This window comes from Meleagris gallopavo, chromosome 3, assembly GCF_905368555.1.
Source record: "Meleagris gallopavo chromosome 3, MGAL_WU_HG_1.1, whole genome shotgun sequence".
Taxonomy (NCBI): Eukaryota; Metazoa; Chordata; class Aves; order Galliformes; family Phasianidae; genus Meleagris; species Meleagris gallopavo.
The window spans coordinates 12,158,564-12,178,103 of NC_139406.1; the positions used below are offsets into that span (position 1 = coordinate 12,158,564).

At 37.6% G+C, this 19,540-nt stretch overlaps 1 protein-coding gene across 4 annotated transcripts in view; it reads right to left on the bottom strand.

The window, feature by feature from the left end:
• The window catches only part of FARS2 (phenylalanyl-tRNA synthetase 2, mitochondrial), a 233,585-nt gene that overhangs the window by 184,384 nt on the left and 29,661 nt on the right, over positions 1 to 19,540 (bottom strand). The window contains exon 3 of one of the 4 annotated variants that reach the window (XM_085220264.1): positions 14,553 to 14,640. The exons of the other annotated variants lie outside the window; for them this stretch is intronic. The gene's annotated coding sequence lies outside the window, so the exon portion shown is untranslated. The remainder of the gene's footprint in view (positions 1 to 14,552; positions 14,641 to 19,540) is intronic. 4 annotated transcript variants of the gene reach the window in all.

Here is a 19,540-nt window from a genome sequence, read left to right on the forward strand (position 1 = left end):
ATAGTTTGGGTTGAAAGGAATCTTAAAGAACATCCAGTTCCAAGCTCCCTGCTAGGGTAGGGCTTTTACCCACCAGATCAGGCTGCCCAGAGCCCCATCCAACTTGGCCTTGAACAGCTTCTCTGGGCAGGCTGTGCCAGTGCCTCACCTCCCTCTGAGCTAAGAACTTACTACTAACATCTCACCTAAAGCTCCATTCTTTTAGTTAAGGCATGTCTTTTCATGTTTAAATCCAGGCTTCTGTGTCACAGTGCAGCAGGGATTAAGACAGCATTATCACAGATGCGCTGGAATTTGTCACAAGTGCCCTCAACTCCACTGAGTTTTAGGGAAGAATCATATACTTAGCAAAAGTTCCCTGTCTTAAAAAAGGAGGAAAAAAGACAGAAAGATTTGCATCTCATGATGCAAAGAAAAAGCCCTGTGGACCAGCACTGTTTTAATCAACCATATCTTCTAGGACAGTGAGTGATATAAATGTTATTTTTCATGCTAAGTATACCCCACCAAGGAACTAAACAAGCCTGGTTTCAGTGCATTTGCTAGGTATTTAGACCTGCAAACCAAGAGCATCCTCACTCTCACTGACCACTTCACTGTATGCCCTGCTGTGTTTTTTTTTCACTGCTTATGGCTGCAGAAATACAGATGGGCTACAGCATACAGCAACTGAAATATATAACGGGTTTGAAACCAAAATTCTACAAAGAGTCTGTCTCCTATCCAGGAATAGCTAATTAATGCAAGAGTCTGAAGTGCCATGGAAAACGTTAGAAAGTTGGGCTGCCACCACTTTGTGATGTGACAGCTTTTATCTACCGTATGTGTGGGGAGGGGAGTTCAACCAACATAGCATATGTTAAGACAAAAATTATAAGCATATGCTAGGCTGCTAAAATTGGACATTTACCAGTCTACTTAGCAATTTAGCTAAGCACTGAATTTTAGTTTTGAAAACTATGTAGGCATACAGCAGCAAATATAATTGTATTGCCATCATCATATCTACATTGCACAGAATATAGCAGAAATTATTTCATGTGCAGTAGCAATAATGAACTCAGACTTTTTCAAAACTCATTTTAAAATGCAGCTATATTGTTGCACATTACAATGGACTTCCCCTCTTATTGAATATGCTGAATTCATATAACAAACAAAGACCTCTGAAATAGCCTGGCAGATGATTTAGAATGAATTCATTTTAGAATATGACCTCCCAAGTGCAGAACGTTTTCAGATGTCACCAACGATAGCTGAACATTCAGCAAAACAAAACACTGTATACACTACAAATTACCAGGCAAGAAGCAAGATAATGGAGCCTGTAAGTATTTGGCTCTCACTTTTTTCATGTACTTAAATGTTCATACAGTTAATAATCCATTTGCAAGCTCCAAGAAACATGGAGAATAATTCATTTTTTTGTTATTGTTCCTAACAGAAACAAAAATGTGTCACAGGCTGGCTTCCTGTCTGCTCTCTACCAGTGATCCATTAATCACAATGATGCCTTTGGCAACATCTTGAGGTTTGCAATATTGGGAGAAAATTGAAAACATTTTCTGGCATAAGAGAAGACCACGTTTTCTCTCAGTATTACATAATACTTCTTTAAATGTGAAATAAAAGCTATTATCAATCACATACCTTTTAAAACACCTGACCCAGAGGATGTCTATTGTCTTAAGAAATTACATGATTTTGTGCTCAGTCCTACATGTAGAGGCAAGCATAGAAAACATGAAGCATACCTTCAACCACCTTCACCATTACTTAGGACTGCAGGATAGGATAAGATATTCATAGCAGGCAGCATATCTTTGGAGAGGGGAACATACTTGTACAAGAACCACTTGGGAAAGCAACAGTTTTAAAACATCTCCAGTCATCATCTTACATAAATTCATCACTATATTTCAGGCTGGATCATGTAATCAATGAGAAAGGACTCCACATCACATTGCAACAAGTTTCAGTTCCCTGTGCTGCCTATCAAAGGTTGCTACAGATCCTACAGCTTCTCCTGACACAGTATTACCAAGCTGAACCTGATTGCTTATCTATAAATTTCCCACTTATGAAAACGGTAACACTTTCTAGTGAACATTCAAGACAGGTAGCATGTGTCTCGATGTGTCTCCGTTGTGAACTTTATAGCTGCACTGTGTTACTGGAATAAGACTGTTTCAAAGATAGACTGAATGAAGTTTTGAGATATCTGGTAGTAATGGCTTATCCAAGAAGAGTAGAGTAACCACACACTGGAAATTGCAATCAGCAAGCTTATCAGTCATAAACAGCTTATATAAGTCTTCAGCACAATTAGAATTGGAAGATCCAAGGCAAACAAATTTAAGTTTCTGGTTCTAGAAGATGAAAAGACGCCAAACTTTTAACGTGTGAAATTTAGAAGTTTAAGGTGAGCAGTCCAAGCAAAAATAATTTGGTTGAATAGCAAGAAATACAAGAGCAGAGGAAAAATAGCTATCAGTGTAAAAAAACGGTTATACATATATATATGTGAAAGCAGATTAAATTCAGGAAAAATCATGCCTGCTTAGTCAAAGTATGCTCTTTTTTTTCACTTATACCTTCATTATTTTCTTTTCTCAATTTTCTTTTTCACAAGCTAAAAGAGTTTGCTCTTTATTGAAGAAATGCCAGTTAATCTTTTTAGTGCAAAATTTCCATCACATGCAAAAACTGAGGGGCACAAAACCCTACTGAAAGTTAAGCAGTCTTAACCTGAGCTTCTACTGACACACCTGTGTTCTTCCCGCCCTCCACAGTAAGACAAAATTGTTGAAAGCAAATTCCATATTCATTACACAAGCATTTTTTCAATCCATTACAAATTAGATTGCAAGAAAAGCAATAAATCGCTGTCAAATATTGTCAAATTTGTCTCCTGCTTTTAAATAAATCTATATTTTTTAGGGAAGCAATCTGAAAAAACCCACTATCTTTGTCTGAGGGATTGTTCTTTTTTCAGTACCTTGAAGAAGTTGCCAGCCAGCTCTCTTGCTTGGAAGACATACTGTAAATGACTGTCAGGTCAAAGGGACAGAGACAATCAAATAACCATAAAATTCTCACTTCAGTCAAAATTGCCAACATTTCTCCTCTGCCTTCTTTTTTCCACCAACATCTGCAACTTATCTTTATTTTTCTATAGAAGAATATGTCCTGAAGGATTTTACTCCTACATATTTTTTTTCTGAGCCAAAATTAATTTGGTTAGAAATAAGATATTAGCAGTACTTATGTGCAGTGGCATCTTCTCTTTTCCCCACTGATTAAGCGCACCATTTGAACATAAAATCATAAAAACCTCATCCTGTCTTAGCAGGAAGAGGAAGTAGTAATTTTTTTAAGTCAGTTATTAAATAACAAGAATGGGACATGCATAGACTTGTGCAAAGGACAGTAGAGAAAGAGCAAGTAATTCATTTTAAGCATTAATGATTCCCTCATAGTAACTGAAAACTAAACTATAAAACAGTAGCTCCACAGTATAGAGCATAACAAACATAATACACACTGCACTCCTAAGACAGCAGAACTTCCTGAACTTCTGCATTGCTTTGCACTTATTGAAAGTCACTTATGCATGTGCTGCCTTATATCAGTGACATTGGTGGGATGGAGACACACATGGCTATAAACTTCAGAAAAGCATAAAGCTACATAGCTTTATCTTTACAATGTAAGGCAGAACTCCTTAACCACATGAGAATTGCTGGACCAGCTGATGGGCCAACTGGAAAGCAGCAGTTATTCCCACAGAAGAAGCATGCCCCTGGCAGCAGCAGCCCAGTCTTCTGCAGATGCTTGTGGTAGACAGAAGATATTGTTAAGCTCAAAAGGTATCATTCACTGATCAAATAATGACTGACAATGTCCTTCAAGTAGAAGGCTGAAATACAGCAATGTTTTACTTACCAGATTCAACATACAGGCTACATAATGAGTTACATTAACTTTCACCTGCAAAAAAATGCACTATATCCAAATACACACAGTACAGGCACTTCGTATGTTACAGTGAAAAAAGGAAACCTAAGAAACAAACCCAACCTATCCAATACTAAGTAACCAAATGACTTAGATGGGTCATGCCAGAGAAGTAGGCTTAACATGAATCACTCAACTGTTCCACATATTAGGGGAAGACTTTATCTCTGCTTCAGTTGCTGCATCTCAGCATTACTGATTCCCTCCATCTCCTGTTACCAAGAACTGGCGAAATCCATGACTCACCATACATCCCCAGATCCTCAACTTGTTAATATTCTAGGTATGCTATAGTTTAAAAGAATGAACTTAGATATTAATAGTACATACTAAATAAATGAATATTGTAGAATAGGGAGTTATTTCTTGGGTTTCAATACACATATAATCAATTAGCCTTCTATACCATCTTTCACCCCCTATGTGTTGGGGGAGGGTGAGGAGGAGCTATAAATTTTCTGTCATATCAACTTTCTGACTCACCAAGCTCTAAATAGATCAATTTCATATATTTGCTGTCATCTTGAGCTAAAACACCACAGTACCTCCAGAAATACACATCTCAGGCTTAGCTGTGATGTGAACTTGATCTCAGCTCAAACTCCAACTCAGCAGCAGTATCGCTCCTTTGTCTGTCTCTATTAGAGAAATAATGAAACTCTGCAAACAGAGCATTTAGCAGAACTATGTATATTTCAACAGCCAACCAAAAAAAGAAAGACAGAGACAAATTTCTCTATGGATTTTACTTCAAAATCAATAAGTCTCACAGACTTCAGTATGGATAAAGAAGAGAAAATGTAAATGTTCACAGCAGAGATTTCATTGTAGCACGATGCTTCCTCGTTAGTAAACCCATGACCACACGTGTACAAAGAAGTCACCTCTAGCTTGAACTGCACTGTCTTCATTTATCTGTCACGGGTTCTGACAAAGCGTTTAAGGAGAAAATTAGAAGGCTCCTAAGAAAGCAACTGTATTTCTGTGCCTGGGGCATACCACTTCCCTGAAGTTGGTAAGAACGGGGCTAAAATATTAATATCTAAGCCATTTGTCAAGGAAATTATGTAGAAAAGCTTGGCAACCACAGGGAGAGGGAAGCAATATGAGATTGTAGTGCCCTAGCTTGATGTAAGTAGTTAAAAGGAAAAATGAACACTTTCACTTGCTTGCCCATGCTTACAAACTTTGAAGGAAAACAATAAATGGATGAATGTGAGAATTTAAAGATGAAAATTCATCATTCAGAATTAGCATTAACAAGTACTGACTTCTGCAATGGACCATCACCCACTAAGATTTAGAATTCAAGTTTTCAAGTCTTGATTTCTCCCAGAAATCTCTTTAGTGTAAGCAGATTAGAAAAGCAAGTAAAAAAGGCATCACAGATTAAAAAGACAAGTAATCTAAAACCTTTAGCAAAAAAGAAGGTGATGCTACTGGTAAATAAATGATTAATTTAATTAAGTGATAATATGATTTACCAAAACCTAGCCCTACTCAGCTTAAGTTGTTCTAGATTTGAAACATTTCCACTAATACCAATAAAACCCATAGGTTTGATCTCCATTGGCACCAGTTGGATGTACTGATAGATACATAGAACAGCATTGTATAACAGCATTTAGGTTTTTATTAAGTAGCATTCCACTCTTGCACAGCTTATCACTACACAGGATCGCAAAGTGCTTTTCAGCCTTTAGCCAATTAAGCCTTACAAGATTCCCAAAGGAAAAGTATTGTATTATTTACACCTATTAGTGCAGCAGCTCCTGATACAAGAGTACTGTACTTCCACATGTTGTTTTCACTTATTTTTTCTTTTCAAACAGTTTTAATTAAGTTATTTTCCTCTGTGTTCAGAATTTTTTTGTTGGCAATATTATTCTATAAACAATTTGACAACTATAGTAGCTACTGTGAAAAAAATCAAATGATTTTAAAGTAGCTCGCCAAAATTACCTATTAGAAATCATACTAAACAGTCAAGAAATACTGAGCTATTATTTACTGGAATATGCAAATGTTAAGTCTTAAATCTAGATTCCTTGAGGAAGAAATACAATCACTGTACTGTGTCACAAAAACTTCACTGGCCTTAATGTTACTGTAATTGGAATTCTGCACTTATTATGATCCACAGCTCAATCAGAGAAATAGAGGATAATTACAGAGAAGGGAGTGGAATAAAATAGCATTGTTGAGGTAAACAAGAATAAGAAAAGAAAACAGTAACAAATTCGGCGAGGTGGCGCAGTGTAGAGCATTGCTGCTCATTATATATATGTTCTATGGCAGGGCTGATCTGCAAACTGGTGTGACATTCACAAACCACCTCCTTTTAACTAGGATTTCACAGAATCACAGAATTGTAGGGGCTGGAAGGGACCTCTAGAGATCATCAATTCCAACTCCCTGCAAAGCAGGCTCCCTACACCATGCTGCACAGGCAGATCTGGAATATTTCCAGAGAAGGAGAATCCAGAACCCCCCTGGGCCGCCTGTTCCAGTGCTCCGTCACCCTCACTGGGAAGAAGTTCTTTCACAGATTGATGTGGAACTTCCTATGCTCCCGTTTATGGCCATTTCCCCTTGTCCAGTTCCCACAGACCACTGAAAAGAGGTTGGCCATGTCCTTTTGTCTCTCACCTCTGATCACCACGTTTACCAGAACCAAAGATACTGTTTACCTTGAGGAGATTTTTAGGGGCTTCGTACTGGGAAGTTTTACTTCCTTTTACAAATCTGCTTAATTGCACTGCTGCTCTTACCTCAGGATATGGAGAATGAATTGCATCAGCCTGCCAATCCAACCACGAAAAACAAACCATGACATGGTGGGTAAGTTTTCCACCAGAGTAACTCCTGAACTTTCCCCCAGCACCTGACTGTCGGCTATGATGGTCGAACTGCTTTTGACAGCAGCCTGCTGCCTCAATGCAGCATAAGAACAGACCTTCGTGTTTACCCAGCAAGTGGCAGCTACCACAAAGCCACAACATGTGGCAGCTGCTGAGGAAGGGCTGCTGATGTGCAGGTTTTCTTCTCCTCCAGCCCCCATGGCACATTATCTCACACCCACCTCATTAGCTTATTGTAATCCATTCCTTGGGTGCAAAATTTTCCCTTTATCCTCCAGAGAGGGTGAGGTTATTCAAAGCAATTGAATTTCAGCTAATGACAAGATTCTACACTGTTTAAAAATAGCTTAACTCAGCTTTACTTTCCCCGAATCAATTGTGAGAATTGCCAGTTATCTGAGATTCTAATGAATGTAAGACATACCAAGGTTCAAGGCAAGAAATGAAGTTAAGAATCTTGAAATCATCTTTATCAGTGGAAAACCAACCAAAAGCATCAACATGCCATCAAGCCTTAGGACCTGGTTCTCCTGGGGAAAAGGAATCTGGGTCCCAGTCTGGCACAGCAGCTGACATTTGCTGAAGTGTTTTGCAGAACCGGGGCTCAAGTGCTCAGAGCCCACAATGCCCACAAAGCCCACAATGATTTCAGCAGAAAAGCCACAGAAAGCAAACCTAACCAATGCCATGAAACAGCAGAGCCATGCATTTGCTCTGCCTCAAAAAATGGTAGGAGCTCCTGGCTAAGAATTTAAAGGTAACAGCACCTAGAAAGGAAAAATGCAATGCATGGTGCAGCCAGCGCAGATAATTGGAAGAGGTGTGAGATCACCACTGAGAGACACCATTTACTAGACCTAAATAAATTCTTCCTATGACCAGGGGGCAGAGTAGAAATAAATCCCTGCTGGGATTTAAAAGCATTAGAGGATGCTCTGAGTTAAAATCCTAATTGAATGGAGAGGCACTACATGCAAGTCCCCAGATGTGCAAAAAGGTAGGAAATGGTGATTTTCTAAGGCCAGTAAACTACATGGGATATGAGAAGAATAAAATGAGCAAACTGAGGTAGAAAGCATGGCCAGAATTCCTCTCCTTTAAACATGTGAAAACCAACTGACTATTTCTGTAATGAACTGCTTTGAAATGTGAGGCCAATCAGGTCTCACTAAGTAAAAGAAAATAGAAGTAGCATCTCCAGAGCATCAAACAGGGACAAATCATAGATCTATAACATGTAGTAATACTTTTTTTTTTTATTATAAAACTTTGGTATTACATTCCAGGAGTTCTAGAGTCTACCATCCCGAGCACTTACATAAAAATCCTGGGTTATAATTGCTTTATTCTCTGCACTTGTTAATATCAGTGTTATGATTTCCCAGATATAGACTATCACATAATCAATATGGTGACTAAATTCAATTTTAACATTTCTGTAGCCACTATTTATCATTACTTTACCAAGTCCTTTAAAAAAGGATTAACTTCATTTTCACACTACCAGTGTATGATTACATATGCTCAGGGAACCAAAAGAATTACAAGAAATTTGTACAGCTTGCTGTTCAATACAACATCTGGTCTAGTTTGGCACATCACCTCATTTTCTAGACAACATTAAAATAAGAATACTGACTTCACTTTTGAGCTCAAGCAGACAAAACCATATTCATCGTGTCTGATGAATCTGATTCAAATGTTCAAAAATGAACTGACAATTTATTTAAAAAAAATTTAAGTAAAACTGCAAAGATATATATGCATGATTATAAACATCCAACTTCTGTAGAAATAAAATAAATCTCCACATAGTAATTTCATATTTATAAATGATAGCCAAGCATTTCCAGTTGTTTACTTATTCCTTTCCACTATCCTTCCTGGTTGTTTTCTTGTTTGTTACTAAAAAAATTTAATTTATCATGCAAAACAGCTACTTTTTCTATGCTTTCTTGAGTCTGAAGCAGTAGCAGACAACTCACTAATCTATTCTTAAAAGATCATTGACAACTATTTTAATGAAAGGGTTTTGTGTTTCAGTATTATGCTGCTAATGGTTTGAGTTTTCCAATATTTCATGGAATGCTAAACAAATATGTAAAAGTGTTCAAGCAGAATAGGAAAAATACACAGTACTTGAAAATAATTTCTACTGTTTTTTAGAGTATGTTCAAGAAAACATTTTAGAATGCAGATCACAGAAAGCATAAGCTTACTCTCCATGGCAGTTTAAATGATAACAATAACCCTAACAGGAAAAACAACATGCTGTTCACACACTTGGTTCAGAGTTAATAACAACACTGGTGGCACACCAATGAAGCCCTGCAAGCACAATGCCTTGGCTATAGCTGACTTTAGTTACAGTCACCAAGATGTACAGCTCAGTCCCTACCTCAAAGTACCTGGAAGTCCAAATGTTTTTAATGCTCTGTTTTGGAGCCTGTTCCATGCTAAGCCATACTGGACTTAGTACATGTTTTTTAATAACAGTGATTATTTTCTGTCACCTCACCATAAGAAGTCACATGCCCAACTGCTGCCTTTAATATTTATTTAGACATGGTAGAATTGGACAATTGGACTTTGGTAGGAAGTATTTCCATAAAATCCAACAGATATCTACAGCAAAGATGAAAAGTCTCAGAATGAAAGTTTTTGAATTCTTACAAGTCAAAACCACTATCCACCACTACCTTGGTCTTTCACGGCACCTAGTTTTCTGCCCTTTTAATAAACACATTGGCATCTGAGCTGAGAACTCTCCAATTCCTTCCGTCATCTGCTGGGAGACAGAGTAGAATAACTGGATTGACTCAAGCAATTGCTGATGGCTTTCAGTTGTTTCATTCATTCATTGGCACCACAGAGGAAAGTTTGCTAAATAAGAACCAAAAGAATGAATAGGAATGTTTAAATTTTCTTCAATGAAGCTGAAGAGCAACGCTGTGACAAATGAACTTTTTTTGAGGCACGTCATTTGAGTAAGATATTGGGTGAGTTCGCTGCATAGCAAGGTTTACAAACCTTGAATTTAAGCGAATGAAACTGAAGTCTGTCTTTCTATTTTCATTCACTTCTTGCTGTAGAGTTAATCAGAAACACAGCTCAAAGGAGAAGAAAAACAAAGCAATCAAGAGATCACGTTAATATTTCATCAACCATTAAAGAACAGCTACATCATGATAGGGCCTTCAATCACAGAGTAATGCAAAATCACATATAAAAGACGTTAGAAGTCAGCGACTCTGTTCATAATTATAAGAAAAGTTTGCATATAATATACAGTCAGACAGAAAAAATAAAAATAAAAAATAAAAAAGAGGCAACGCTTGCTTCCAGGCTGATGCTATTTAATTAAGAAAGAAGAAGGGGAAAGGTGGCTTCCAGCATTATTGCCAGTGCTGACCTGCTGTGGGCATTCAGTTTTCTGAATTCCCAGAGTTTTCTGAATTTAAATCCACTACATGGATTTAAAATAACTATGAAGCACTCAATCAGACATTTTAGGTAGAGGACTTAAAAACTGAAAACCAGCTTCTTCTCACAACAAATTCACAAACTGGGGAAAGCTCTTTATTGTTTCTTCTCTTTTATACTTTCAAATGACTGCTCTTCTCTAGTGTTTATTTTGATGCTATGTAGTATGAGTAACACAAATACTTCACCAGTGAAAAAAATCTAAATTTCAGTCACCTTCAACTTTTTTGTTGTACTTTTTCTAAGTTTGCTTAAATTGAGAAATAAACAATAAAAATATCTCCAGGTATACCTGAAAATGATGTATGCTCACACTTAAGGCTGAAACACACTGCTTTGCAGAAGGGTAGCACTCAACTCATCCCCATGTATGCCTTGCAAAGACAGCCATAAAATCACTTACAGCTCTTGAATCCCACACTAGACATATTTCAGATGGTAGGTATCAGTAGTTTAAGACCTGAACTCAAATCTGACTACTGAGAACTTCAGAACATGACTCTCCAATATGCTAGGGACACATAAAAAGGCATTTTAGGATCATCACATCCCTGTATGATAATCCTGCATTCAACTGTTCATGTAACTTGTGTTAATCTCCCTACTAATTGTGCCCATACTTCAGTTTAAATTCCACCAGCATCAAATTCAATGCAGTCAGGACATCTGTCAACTTAACTTCTACCATTTCCTTCTCTCAAAAGTCCCAAGGCTGTTATTAGCAACCTGTGGGCAATTAGCAGAATTAGCAGCAGATTTGGATTCATTCTCCTCAATATTTGTTCCAATTCCACAAACAAGCATGACAACACCAGAAAAATATTGATGACAGGACTACTGAGGACTTCACATCTATCTACATCATGCAACCACAGTAGGCCCTCGCCACAAAATAAACACACTGAATTCTATACATTTTTCAGCATGTCACTGTTTTCATAAAATATGATTGAGCTCATATTTCCTTCTATAAATACAAATGTTGAATTATTTTTTAAGAGTACATTACATAATGACAAAGCATTATATTACGCTGCAATAAGGCCTGCACACAAATGCCTCCTCCAGAACTCAGCTTTCTCTGAGTCAGCTTTCTCTGAGCACTTTCACAGGTACCCAACCTCAGAAAGCACTGCTTCGATAATCAAAGCTATTAAAGCAGCCCCAGAACACCTGGATTTCATCACCCAGCTACCAGCAAACATGGACTTACTAAGGTGCAAACAAACATCTCCACGTTATCTTCTCATTCTGTACTATAAGTCCCACTTTGCACCTAGGAATAATTATTTCCATTTCTTATAGTTCAATCTCATTAAAACATTCACATTTTCTTCTATCCCCGTGAGAATGCAGTGGGGAGAAGACAGCAAAGGCATGTGGAACTAGGAGACTCCTCATTTGCCTTCTATGCTTGCATTATAAAAAGCAAAGGCAGGTAATCTGCTCTATACCATATTACTATAGAGGCAAAATTTGTTGATTTAAGGACCCCCCACCCAAAACTGTCACTAGCTCTCTGTCAAAAATGAAGGAGGGTACTGAGTGGGTTTTTGCTTTTTGCAAGGACCAGAACTAGTTTCAGGCAGTATTTTCACGAGCAACCTACATACCTGAACAGAGAATATGCTTAAGTCTGCAGATCATCAAGAGCTGACATTGCAGCTATGCTGGATAACAGGCTGAAATTCAAAATTATTCTGTCAACCTAGACAAGTGGACAGTAAAATAACAGAAAGATTCAGCAGGGGCAAGTGCAAGTTTTTGTACTTTGGCAGATAATCAACTGCACAGCAAGTGGCTAGATGGCAGGTGCTTCAGATGAAGACACAGAGTTATAATAAACCACGAGCTGAAAACAAGTTCAAAATATGATTTAAGAAGTGATTAAGAAAAAAAGCCATCCTCATACAGGAATATAAAACAGAAGTATACACTCCATAAAAGAGGAAGCAGTCCTGTCTGTCCATTTAACAGCAGTAAGGAATACAGAATGAGAGTCATGTGAAGAAATTGAAAAGATTCTTCATATAGCAACAGAAATTGTCACATCTCAAGAAGAACAAACTATGTGGAAAGAATGAACACATCGGGACTATTTTGACTAAAGAAGAAAGAAACTGAGGCATTTTCATCCTCATCAAGTCAGAAGGAAAGTTGCACAGTACAGGGAATAATTTAACCTTGCTGTATGCTAGTTAGGAAAAGCATCAATGTACCTAAACTGAAGTCAGAAGAAATTATGAAAGTTATTAGCAGTCTTTCTACAAATGGAGTGAACTACTGCAAGAAAGGGCTTGTGCACACCCCACTGTTTCATTATTTCATACAGATTTCTGGAAACCTGCGCTTAAAGATAGGTATAAAATTCAGCCAACTTTTGGGACCAAAGAACTGACTAAACTATATCTTGAGGGCTGTCCAGTCTTACTTTGCTGTTTTGTAATTTCTATGATCATTATTATTATTATTTAATGAAAGATGTAACAGAGGCTTACCCCCTACAGGTCTTGGCAAGTCTTTCTTTCAGTAGCAATTTTAATGGTGCTGATGGCTGTATGCTGTTTGTATTGCCGAAACTTTAGCAGGTGATGTATTTGCTTAGTCACTGCCACATTTTATCCATCTGAGCATTTATTCAGCAAGTGATTTAACACTGTAGAGTATGGCAAGTGTTACATAAAACACAGCACTATTTTCCATATTTTATTCCACTCACTGACATTCCTACTCTCAAATTAACCGGCCAGAGTACAAATACTCACAATCTCTACAGAAATGTCACAAATGTAATACCAGTAAACAGAACACACAATATTCTCTTCCTATTACAACACAATCTCTCACTGATGTTTTGTACAAAAGGAAATAAAACTGCATACAAACTGCAGTGGTCACTCAGACACTGCTTGCTAATTGAATGCTGCACCAACGATACAATATTTGATTTACTTAAAACATATTACGGTTGCATTAACATTAGACCTTTGGGCTTTATCCATGGTATAGGACAGGCAGAAAAATCAGTTGGGAATAGGTTTCTCCATAATTCATTCCATTTGTCTTAAAGTTTTGTAGGTGGTCCAGACACAAATTCCCACCAAAATGAATGCAAAGTCACCAGAAATGTCAGTGTAAATCACATTAGGCTGACAAATACTACTTACACTCCACTTTTCAAGCTGCAGCTGGACATACTACAAATACCTTTTTTTTATTTTTAAGTAATCTCTCATACAGAAATCAGAATTTTTCTCATTTACACTCTTAAGTAACATACTCTGCTTTCCTTTTAATCTCTCTTTTCTAAGAATAAGAGGACTTAAATAAAACATTCAAGATCCAACATTTCAATGGATTATCACTGAAACACTCTCGCTGTTGTCTCTTTCTTACAGGTCAGCACTTCTCTGCTCTTTACTAACATTCCATCTTGGCTAATTCTTGACTAAAGCAAGATTAAGCATTAAGCACAATGTCAGTCTGTAAGGCGTCTGTGACTTTATTGCTAGAAGGAACTGAAAACACAATATTTCTTCTCTTAAAGCAACAAGTTTTCAATCTGTGTTTCATTACTTCAACATCTTAAGCAGGTTCAAACATAAATGCAAGAAACAAGTTTGAATTTTTTTCACCAGTCTTTCACTTTTTTCCCACAGCTATAAAATACAAACAACAGTGGCCCCTAACTAGCAAGAGCTGACATGCACACTCCACAGATACAGAAGAAATTTTCTATTGTCACTACTGCTTTATTTCATGGTTAAAGAAAGTTAATGCAGGTGAACATTGGCAAAAGCAGAGGAGATAAAATTTTCTCTATCCTGTGCTACTTTGCAAATATGCATATATATATGTACACGTTTTCATATTCTAAAGTTTGTCATGGGTTAACAGCTGCTTCTTGTAGCAAAATGCTCGTAACCATGGAAAAGTCATGCAAGAAGTCAGACACACAGCCTGTGTTGGTGTTTTTAATGTTTTTATGTATTTCCAAGATATTCAAATTCATCTGAAGGTCAACTTTAAACAAGAAAACTGAAAAAACTAAAAATGCAATTCCAAAATTGGAATTCTTCTTACAGCATTATACACCATAGACTGCTCCCAGTGAAGAATTTTCACGATGCCTTTCTATATAACCACAGAATCTACTACATTATAAGCAAAGCTACTAATTTAATGACTTACCAGTAGGGCTGGAAAGGATTAGAGAATCACAGAATCACTAAGGCTGAAAAAGACCTCCAAGATCATCCAGTCCAAAGGTCAAGGCAAACTAGAAGAGAATATATTGTTTCTCTGATACATTGTGTCATACAGGTAGACAGTGTCATCACAAAAAAAAAGGTGGAGTTTAGTAACCTTTGTTACTTAGCAAAATAGAAATGTGCTGTCTCCAAATATCTGACAGTCAGATAAGGCTGTACACCTAAAGTAATAAAAGAAAATCACATCTGTGTTTCCTCCTACTCTTCCTGAACTAATAGCAGTCCTACAGCACTGGGGTGCAGTCTCACCAGGCCATACCTCCGTGTCTGCCTCCAAGCAAAGTGGTTACCCACAGGAATGCAACTTCTAGACCTTTAAAAGGAGACACTGAGGCAGGAATCACGTATTCCTTCTGGGACATCCTTACGGATCAAGTAGACTACGACTCTTGGAAACCAATTAAACCTACCATACTTCCAAATCCTCTTAAATGTTTAAGTTATTTCAAAGGAACTTCATCTCTTACAGGTATAAATAAATGAATCATATTACTGACCAAATAGCCATTCCCAGTTTTCATGTTTTTAACAAAAATTAAGGCTTTTCTCTTCGAGAACAATTCTGACTTTTGGAACAGGCAACCATACCTTATAAATCATGAACCTGTTTTAAAAACCTATCTCATGAACCTACAAAAAGTTACATATTTTTCATATGGGTGAAAGTAGAACCATAGAATCATCGAATATCCCAAGTTGGAAGGGACCCACAAAGATCCTCAAGTCCAACCCCGGCTCCACAAAGGCCCACCCAAACTCAAACCTCATGTCTGAGAGCAGTGAACCAACACTCCTTGAGCTGCAGCATCTCGGGGCCCACTGCTCTGAGCAGCCCGTTCCATGCCCACTTTGGTGCAGACCCTTCCCCTCACCCCTACCCGCCCCTCCCTGACACAGCTCCACGCCATTCCCTCAGGCCCTGCTGCTGTCCCCAGAGCGCAGAGCTCAGCGCTGCCCTCCACTCCCTGTGAGGAGCCATAGCAAACCCAGGGACCTCAGCCTCTCCTCACACACCGTGCCCTCACACCCTTCCCCAGCATCTCTGCAGCTCTCCTTTGGACACTCTCTAATAGCTTTATATCCTTCTTATGCAGTGGCACCCAAAGCGTATGTTTTTATTTCCTACACTTTTAAGGTACTAAATCTTAAAAACACTTTGTTTAGGTACTATATTTTACTACAAGTCATTACTACAGGCTTTGAATGTGCACTAAAATATCTTCCTTTCTCAACTATATACAGCAAAAGAATAACTAAAGAGTCTAGATTTACAGGTGAAGGAAACAAGAACCATCTCCAGTAAAAATGCAAAGCTCTCTAAACAGTTAGTAAATAAACTTCTTTTCTGTAAAACATTTTTGGTGTACCGTATATCAAACACAACGGTGAGTATACAGCATAAAAATCTTACTGACACGACCTTAAGATTATCACTTGTAACTCACAAGTAACGCCAGTCTCACTAATGCAAACTAGCAAGCAATGTTAAAACTTTTATACCTTATGACATAACCATCACTATTCTGTTGGCTTAAATCTCAAACAGCTTATTTTGATTGATGTTGCAATCAAAAAAAAAAAAAAAAAAAAAGCATAGAGACAGGTAGGGAATATTTGCCCCATTTGCACTAAAAATGTTAGACTGCATTGCTCCACACACATAATGCTGGGGCGTTTGTTCACAGGTCAGTTGGGGTCTCAACTCTCCTTGAATTTCTATTTGTTAACCCAGAATTCCTTTCTTCCCCTGCCAAGTCTTTCTTGGCATCAGTTGATACTGCTCGATTTTTCATTCTCCATTAAAATCATAAACCAGTTCAACTCTGCTCAGCATTTCACTGCACAAGACCCTTCTCTGAGCTCACAGAGGATACCAGCATAGGGTAAAGTAAAGTAATTTTGTAATTGAGAAAAATGAAGCTTCAGCAGTACAATTTGCAGGCATACTGAAACCGCAGAGAACTTCAGTTCTGCTCCAGAGCTATCTCACACAATTTAGGACTTTTGACTAGGCTCTCCTGCACGATTCCAGTGGAATTTGAGGATAAGCTCAAACACGAAGCTATCCAAGTGCTGACTGCACCACCACGCCTTTCTGAATCCTTTATGGAGCTAAACGTATGAGCATAGCCCAGGGAAAATTAACAGTCATTCACATGCTCAAATGTCATGTTGCATGACAATTTAAACTGTGCAGTGTGGCTGCAAAGTGAGAGTTTCATTGCAGTAGCAAAGGGGGACTAATTTTAATTTAAAATAGATTTTACGAATCTATTCTCTGTTTTACGAATAATTGAAACCCTTGATTTTCTCTGCACATTATGAAGATAACAACTTGCAAAATCATTGTCCATGCTTGAAGTACCTAAAATTGGGTTTGCAGAAAATGGGAAAAGTTGTTTTACTCTCTGACCACCAATCTGTGACTGCAGCAGAGTAAAAGGAAAAATACTTCCAGTTGATTTCTACATGCTAAAAAAAAACAGAAAATAGAACATGACTATCTTCTAAACCACTTCGCCTTTTGAAGTAGCTCAAAGTACTCTTTGCTTCCTTTGCAACATAAGCAACGGATGCTCCCAAACAAAATTTGTCACCACAGAAATGATCTGATGATGCAAAGAGATAAGACAGTTTCTTTTTTGCCTTACGTGATATAGAGTCTTCATTCGAGAGCGCTGCCTGATGTATTCCTGTAAAAATAGCCTAACTCAAACTCAGTAGTTTGATGAAAATTCTTCTATTGCCAATTCCACAATGTAACTTTCAGTACAAGAATACAGGCAACAAGAAGGGAAAGTGATCAGACTTCCTCCTCTCTCACTTCTTCCATTATTTGTGTACAGGAACTGAGCAACACAGCCATACTGACTTCAACAGCACTACTGAAGTTGAAAAGATTTGGTCCTAGAAAGATCTGCTGACAGATGATGAAGCAGCAGTTGTACTACAGAATAACAATTTACAGCAAAAGCTGAATAACTACTTCAATAAAAATGTTCATTTCCTTTTTCAAGTACTTTTATAACAGTCTTCTAGTTCAGAACAGGCTTTTACCATCTGAATGGGATCAGTTTGTTTAATTTGCACATTAGATTTGGCCATAGCAGTTACCGTCAGTATTGAATGTGTGTGTAAGACATGAAGTTTTAAAGCATATCTGTTAATGGCTTAATGAAAATACTCAGCAGAGCCAAAAGCCTTCTGATCACAGAGGAATCAAAACAAACACAGGTCCTTCCTGTGATAAGCCACCTTCATAAAAATTCTGAAGAATCACACCAAAGCAAGTCCTTATTCTCAAAATGAGTATTCATTCTCCTCAAAGCACCCCTCGTGAATGTCAGAACATATATTCCTGTATAAATACATAAATATATATTATATATAAATACACAGAGAGTCATTCGGAACTGATCTCTCAACAAAGATGACCAAAAAAATTAACTTTGACAAAAATCTCCAATTCAGAAATTATAGTCTTCACAGGTTTGAGCAGAGGAGGTGATTTCAGACAGAAGTGGAAAGCTTAATAACTGCAGAATCCTCTTCTCCTCTCCAGCAACTAACAACTGTCCAAGCACTTCTTTAAATTCTGAGTAAAAGAACTGAATAACAATGCTGCAAAACAAATAAATAAATTTTAAAAATTCAACACTGAAGTTGCAATGTTAACAGTACATAATTATGGAAAACATATTCATGGCAAGCCACCTGAACACAACCAGCACCTCCAAGGTAACACCAAATTTCTACCTGCACATGTGCAACAGCTTTGCACAGAGCTGGAAGCTACCATTTGCACCATTGCAAAACAAGGCTGGGAAACTTATCCTAGATAAATCAGATTCCTTAAACACAAGCATCCAATATGCATACTGTCTTAGCAAGTGGTATTACATACTGATATTAAAAATGATTTAAAGATTAAAGATCTCCCACAGCAAAACCCAACTATCACAAATTTTGGTTCTCCCTGTACCTTAATTTTCCTTGCTCATTAATTTCACCAAAATATGAGAATCAGATTTTGTCAGTTAGTAAGGTAATTAAATCTGCAGGTATCTCTTTGAATCCACTTCAGTATACCAGCTGCCAGCACTTAAGTATACATATATTAACCTTTCAGACACTGCACACTCTGAGCAAGACTTATAGAGTAATAAATTTATACTTTATTCCATTATTCTTTATTTGTTCTTATGTATCTTAGGCCCAATTCATCACCAGAATACACAGTAAAACAGCACTGAAGGAAATCATGTTGTAACAGTCACAGCAACCCTTTGCTTCGGTCATTACTAACTCCTCCCAAAGGTCAGATCATCTTGGGGTTTTACTGCATGCAACACACCCCAGGAAGGAGATCCACAGCACACATCTGAATTTAAGGTGGTGTGAAATCTGAGGTACTCTTTGTTTTCTTCTGATGCAAAGAGAAGAGACATTCCTTCAGCCTTTTTGCTGGAATAAGCCCAAAGAAAATGGGAGGATGAGACCCTAAGAGAGGAGATATCTGATGGTTCATGAAAGGCCAAGGGCACTCAACCCTGTGCTACATAGCTGCATTAGTGGCTTGTGAATAGAAGGAAAGGGTAATTTTTTTCAGACTTTAAACCTTCTCACGTTAGAAGTCTTTACAGTGTATTTGGCCAAAACAGAAGTTAAATTATCTGAGACGTTAAGAATTTCCTTACTTCACTCAGAGCTAATGATTAACAGAAAGGAAAGACATCTGCATTGAAGCTTACCATTCTAATCTCTGTACATACACACACGGTCCTCATCACAAGCAGCACACAACCAAAGAGACGAGAGTGAAAACAGCAGAGACACTTCATAGCAAATTTCTTCACACTTTCTCTTCTAATTTAGCAAAACTAGTATTTTGTGCACTAAATTCTTAAA